Below are 7,431 nucleotides of genomic sequence, written 5' to 3'. Positions count from 1 at the left end.
TCTGATGGGAACATCAAATGATCTGATATTCCCATCACTGAAAAATAAAAACAGATAAAAAAAATGATATGAAAAAATAGAAAATAAAATATACTCATGAAATGAACAGAATGGTTAACAACGCAGCTCAATTGCAATGCAATGTCACAATAACATTTAAATATACTTTAAGATATAATCTAGAAGAAAATAAGGATATTGAAACGGTTCATGAACTCTATTTCAATAAAGGACACTATGGGGAACTTTGAAAAATAGTTATTGAGTATAATTAGACAGACTTGTTGCTAGGCAGAGGAGTAATGAGATATATGGCAAATTTTGCAAAATATACAATGAAGGTACACAAACATTCATATCCAAACAAAGCAAAATGCCAAAGCAAAGCAAAATGCCAGGAAGGACGATCTTACTGGATCCCATAGCCTCTCCGAGGCACAAACCAGGCTTTTACATAACCCCCCCCCCCTGCACCCGAGCTTTTTAAAATAGTAAATGCTACTATTTTTGCAAAATTATTACGAGATCTATTATTCTAATAAGAGTTTGATAAAATACAAACCCTGGGGCCATAGAACGGCTATTTAATCCCCTTGAACGGACCTGTGCATGGGCCACTGAGGCATCGAAAAAAAACAGACCGGCTTGGGAAAAAAGCAAAATTGCCGGTCTATGGCCCAGCTGATGGCTGTGCATGAATGGCTAATGGCTGTTAGTTATGGAGCTAGGTTAGACTATGTATGTTTAAATCTCTGATTTAAACAGAGCCAGTGTTCAGTCAAATAACTGAATTTATCAAATCTTATCCTTGTATAATATACAAGCTGATGTGAGATCCCTGTCTACAGGTGGACTGGAACTATTATCCAGTAGGCAGTCTACTGTATTTTATCAAACCGTTATTAGTATAATAGATCTCGTAATAATTTTGCAAAAATAATGGCATTTACTATTTTTAAAAGATTATTAGCAAATTTACAGAAATGGTGCATTCGGAAGACAAAACCAATTTTTCACTTTTGACAATTGAGCACCTGCTACATCCAGATTCTAGGGAGGAAAGGAAGGACGATCTTACTGGATCCCATAGCCTCTCCGAGGCACAAACCAGGCTTTTACATAACCCCCCCCCCCTGCACCCGAGCTTTTTAAAATAGTAAATGCCACTATTTTTGCAAAATTATTACGAGATCTATTATTCTAATAAGAGTTTGATAAAATACAAACCCTGGGGCCATAGAACGGCTATTTAATCCCCTTGAACGGACCTGTGCATGGGCCACTGAGGCATCGAAAAAAAACAGACCGGCTTTGGAAAAAAGCAAAATTGCCGGTCTATGGCCCAGCTGATGGCTGTGCATGAATGGCTAATGGCTGTTAGTTATGGAGCTAGGTTAGACTATGTATGTTTAAATCTCTGATTTAAACAGAGCCAGTGTTCAGTCAAATAACTGAATTTATCAAATCTTATCCTTGTATAATATACAAGCTGATGTGAGATCCCTGTCTACAGGTGGACTGGAACTATTATCCAGTAGGCAGTCTACTGTATTTTATCAAACCGTTATTAGTATAATAGATCTCGTAATAATTTTGCAAAAATAATGGCATTTACTATTTTTAAAAGATTATTAGCAAATTTACAGAAATGGTGCATTCGGAAGACAAAACCAATTTTTCACTTTTGACAATTGAGCACCTGCTACATCCAGATTCTAGGGAGGAAAGGAAGGACGATCTTACTGGATCCCATAGCCTCTCCGAGGCACAAACCAGGCTTTTACATAACCCCCCCCCCCCTGCACCCGAGCTTTTTAAAATAGTAAATGCCACTATTTTTGCAAAATTATTACGAGATCTATTATTCTAATAAGAGTTTGATAAAATACAAACCCTGGGGCCATAGAACGGCTATTTAATCCCCTTGAACGGACCTGTGCATGGGCCACTGAGGCATCGAAAAAAAACAGACCGGCTTGGGAAAAAAGCAAAATTGCCGGTCTATGGCCCAGCTGATGGCTGTGCATGAATGGCTAATGGCTGTTAGTTATGGAGCTAGGTTAGACTATGTATGTTTAAATCTCTGATTTAAACAGAGCCAGTGTTCAGTCAAATAACTGAATTTATCAAATCTTATCCTTGTATAATATACAAGCTGATGTGAGATCCCTGTCTACAGGTGGACTGGAACTATTATCCAGTAGGCAGTCTACTGTATTTTATCAAACCGTTATTAGTATAATAGATCTCGTAATAATTTTGCAAAAATAATGGCATTTACTATTTTTAAAAGATTATTAGCAAATTTACAGAAATGGTGCATTCGGAAGACAAAACCAATTTTTCACTTTTGACAATTGAGCACCTGCTACATCCAGATTCTAGGGAGGAAAGGAAGGACGATCTTACTGGATCCCATAGCCTCTCCGAGGCACAAACCAGGCTTTTACATAACCCCCCCCCCTGCACCCGAGCTTTTTAAAATAGTAAATGCCATTATTTTTGCAAAATTATTACGAGATCTATTATACTAATAACGGTAAATAAATAATAAATAGTAAATAAATCAAAATCAGTTACATTATTTTATCTTATTCATAGCATAAATGTTCTCGAAGATTACTAAAAAGAAATTGAATTAGACTACAGCAAATTGGCAAACTTTACCTTGTATCTGTTTCCACCGAGTTTGTTTGGGGCGTTCTTCAACATATCAGCAATACTTGTCTCAACATCTCTTTCAGTTGCATTAGTGTGGGTGTTGATACAGGCTTCTGGAAATTTATAAGAATTAATTAATATATATAATTATAATTCACTTTGCTATTCCCCATTCCACAGTCCTCTCGTCCTTCCCACTTCCCTGTCCCCACATCATCCCCACTATTCCCACTTCCCTGTCCCATCGTCCTCCTTACCATTTTCCCCTCCCCTGTCCTTCTTCCTCCCCCACCATCTCCCATTCACCTGTCCCTTTGTCCTCCCCAGCATTCCCCTGTCCCCACCATCCCCAACTCCCCAGTCCCCTCGTCCTCCCCACCATTACCCTCTCCTCTGTCCCCTCGTCTTCCCCACCATACCCCCCTCTCGTCCTCCCCACCATTCCAAACTACCTCATCCGATGCATTCTATAATGGTCTGATGCTTCCATCAGAAAATTGGGAACATCAAATGATCTGATATTCCCATCACTGAAAAATAAGAACAGCTAAAAAAATGAAATGAAAAAAATAAAAAAATAAACTATACTCATGAAATGAACAGTATGGTAAACAACACAGCTCAATTTCAATGCAATGTCACACAAAATTATTAAATCGAAATGAAAATAAATTGAAATCTATGAAAATTCAAATTATCAATACAATCGGAAATATTGAAATAATATCGCAACATAATATAGTGTGGGTTGCTCTTACGTGCAACAGACGGTGCTGTTTTTCAAAAAAGGCATGGTTTTACCTGTCACAAGTGTGGCATCTATACTTATACTCACGAAATGAACGGTATGGTAAACAACATAGCTCAATTGCAATGCAATGTCACAATAACATTTAATAACAATAATAACAATAACATTTAAATATACTTTAAGATATAATCTAGAAGAAAATAAGAACATTGAAACGGTTCATGAACTCGATTTCAATAAAGGACACTATGGGGAACTTTGAAAAACAGTTAATGAGTATAATTAGACAGACTTGTTGCTAGGCAGAGGAGTAAATAATGAGATATATGGCAAATTTTGCAAAATATACGGCACACAAACATTCATACCCAAACAAAGCAAAATGCTAGGTAAGAACAAAGCAGTTGGCCCGTAGGGGAAAGGAGATACCCACAAGACTGGAATACAAGTCATTAACAAGCACACAAGTACTACACTACACAACAACCGCACTACTACCAGAACTGGACGAATCACTACCAAAACAACACATTGCACATCACTACCAAAACAACACAACACAAGCATTGGCAAAGAATTATAGACCAGTTGCACTAACATCCCACATAATAAAATTATTTGAGAGTGATCAGGAGTCAGATTACTAGTTTTATAGAGACCAATGACCTCCACAATCCAGGCCAACAAGGATTTAGAGCAGTTTCTATGATCGAGCCACTGAGATCTATAAAGAATTCTGATCAAGAAAGAGATCTAGGGGTGGTTTTAGATAGAAAACTATAACCTGAGGATCATATTAAGAACATTCTGCGAGGGGCCTATGCTACACTTTTTAACTTTAGAATTGCTTTTAAATACATAGGTCAAAAAGTTTTAAAAGTTTTAAAAGTTTTTTAAACCTCTCGTGTATCATGAGTGTGTTAAAGCATCAGATGGTGCATTCAGATGATGAATATTACCTAGTTCCTTCATCTGGGAAGAATGAACACATATTGGTGCATTCGGATGATAAAAACTAACTACTGTAGTTTAATTGATCAACAGACTGTATATCATATGCAGACTGTATGTGGATCTGCGGGCCACTCCAAACAACAGCCTGGTGGACCAAGCTCCACCAGGGCTAAAGCACAAAGTGATATAGATGTGATAGAGAAACTAGGTCAAATGGAGGAGTAGGTCTGTATATTAAACAGCACCTGACGTGCACAGAGCTACTAAACTCAATGTGGTGGTAGAGTGGTGGGGGGGGGGGAAACATTGCAGAAAAAAACAAAAATACAATTTGGTCAACAAAACAGCATTGTTTAAAATAGAAGACATGGGTTGTCATTTTGGGGGTAAGGTAGGTTACATTGAGTTAATTAGTTAGTACTTAGTTTTTATCTTAAACTGGTTGGGAGAGGTACAGTGTTGCTGTGCTGGTGAAAGAACACCTAAAGGTAAATTAAATAATGATTGCGAATCCACAAGAAGTTGACATAATATCGCTAGAGATCTGCAATCAGGATGATAAACTTTCCTTAAAGAATTTGACAAACACTTGCTGATAGGACATGAAGTAAATGAAATGTATGTCAAGTTTTGTGAAATATATGATAAAAGCACAACAAAATTTGTACCAAAGGAGAGATGCAGAACTAGGAAAAGGGGTTTGTTCAACAGAAATTGCGAGAGGGCCTGAGACCCAAACACACACAAATGGAATCAATATATAGCAAGAGGCCAAACCCCCAAACATACAAGCGATGCAAAGATGCGAGAAACAGCAGCAGCATTAAGGAGAGGGACTTAAGGACCATAAATAAAGTGTGAAAATAAACTCGAGTAAATTTTTTTAACTACTCTCGACAGTGAAGAAAAACAAATATTCAGACGATTTGTGTTAGAATCATTAATCTTACACTTTCGGTCATATTCAACAACACAAATACATACACACACATTCCTGTTGCTGTAGCAAGTGAAGAATTACACACACAGATCACAATAACGTGATGCATCAAATGAACAAATCCACAAGGGCCGTGACGAGGATTCGAACCTGCGTCCGGGAGCATCCCAGACACTGCCTTAATCGACTGAGCTACAACAGGGTAAAAGGGTTGAAACCGAAGTTCTACTGAACTTACTGGATCCCATAGCCTCTCCGAGGCACAAACCAGGCTTTTACACAACCCCCCCCCCCCCTGCACCCGAGCTATGTCAACAGGCCGTTCTCCCTCTTCGCCCTTCCGAATGCACCATATCAGTAAATTTTTTAATAATCTTTTAAAAATAGTAAATGCCACTATTTTTGCAAAATTATTACGAGATCTATTATTCTACAGAATAATGCATATAAATGCATATATGCATATAAATACAAAACATAAATACAAAAGTAAATGTAAATAATTTTACCTTGCACCTAGATCCACCAAGCCTGTATGGCGCGCGTTTCAGTACTTCGGAAATCTAGAACTATCTTGAATCTCTAATCTGCAATGAAACAATACATATTATTGCACTTACCAAAACATGGATGAATGTAGAAAATACAGAACTATTAGCTGAATATCAAATAAATGGATTTAATCTATTTCACACAGATAGATATATTACACCGTGTATATTAGGTAATACCTAACATACACGCCTCCACACACACTACATTTGAAATGTAGTCTCAAAAAGACTACATTTCAACAGCAAAGATTACTCCATAAAAAAATAATTAAATTATTGACCAACATGAGAGAGGGTTAGCCAACATGAGGGTTGTGTTGATTGCCTGAAAATATTTAAATTGTGTAATGTATTGAATGGCATTTTTCAAGTTACAACATTTTTTAAATTACTGAACTAGGTTCTAGGCTTTGCTAGGCTTAATTCAATTATTACAGATAAGCCTAACCTAGCCTAGAACCCAGTGGGTTTTCTTCCTATTGGGGAGTGTTGTACATGCCTCGCCTCCACATACACACTAGCACAGCCAGGCCTCGCCTCCACATACACACTAGCACAGCCAGGCCTCGCCTCCACATACACACTAGCACAGCCAGGCCTCGCCTCCACATACACCAGCACTGCCAGGCCTCGCCTCCACATACACACTAGCACAGCCAGGCCTCGCCTCCACATACACCAGCACTGCCAGGCCTCGCCTCGCCTCCACATACACCAGCACTGCCAGGCCTCGCCTCCACATTTAAACCAACCAAGCCCACAAATACGTTAACATGGACCAGCATTACACCGTCTAACATACTCTGTCAGATGTAACAACTAAATTTGTGAATTCAAGACCAAATCTATTGTATAACACAGTGTTAGTACGAGAAAAACATTACTTACATTCGAAGCCGTGTTTTAAAATGGCGGCGGTCTTGTACTGACGCTCCAAACTGTGTGTTCGTTTGCGTATGATGAACGTGTGACAATTTACTACAACAATTATTTAATTATTCTTATTCTTTATTTTAATATTTTTTGGGTACATGAAATTTCAAACTTATTTGCACACAATAATATAATTGCATTGTCATAACCTTTATATATTACGGAAAATACGATGACATGAACGAAGTCAAAGTGAAGTTGAAGTCAAAGTCATTCGCCGAACGTATTAGTCATTTTTTTTCATACATACATAGTTGATTTACAAACATAATGTTGGATTTATAGATAGAGCTAGTGCATACAATACCTAAAGCCACTATAGTAGGCCTATATAGCATTTCAGGCAACCGGGCAGTATATATGGACCCCTTACTCAAATCTCTGAATATGTTAGATATTAAGTCCCTGCACATACTCTCATGTGTATTTTATATATATAAAACGCTGCACTGTAATGTCAATCCTGACCTTAAAAGCTTCCTAGAAGGTTGTAACAGATCCCATGAGCACCACACCAGAAACAAATACCTATTTGATATTCCAAGAGTACGACTTAGTCAAACTAGAAATGCTTTACAAATCAAGAGACCTCGAATGTGGAATGACCTTCCCAATTATGTTAAAAACTGTACCTCTCC

At 37.8% G+C, this 7,431-nt stretch overlaps 1 long non-coding RNA gene across 1 annotated transcript in view; it reads right to left on the bottom strand.

Annotated features, from left to right (window-relative positions):
* LOC138371930 (uncharacterized) overlaps positions 1 to 6,821 on the bottom strand; it is a 7,862-nt gene extending 1,041 nt beyond the window's left edge. The window contains exons 1-3 of the long non-coding RNA XR_011230570.1: positions 6,749 to 6,821; positions 5,816 to 5,893; positions 2,668 to 2,774 (exon numbers count right to left, since the gene is read on the bottom strand). This is a non-coding gene — a long non-coding RNA (uncharacterized lncRNA). The remainder of the gene's footprint in view (positions 1 to 2,667; positions 2,775 to 5,815; positions 5,894 to 6,748) is intronic.
* Positions 6,822 to 7,431: the final 610 nt, after the last annotated feature.

The sequence above is a fragment of the Procambarus clarkii genome, chromosome 37, assembly GCF_040958095.1.
Source record: "Procambarus clarkii isolate CNS0578487 chromosome 37, FALCON_Pclarkii_2.0, whole genome shotgun sequence".
NCBI classification, from domain to species: Eukaryota; Metazoa; Arthropoda; class Malacostraca; order Decapoda; family Cambaridae; genus Procambarus; species Procambarus clarkii.
This window is presented reverse-complemented; position numbering and strand designations above follow the sequence as displayed.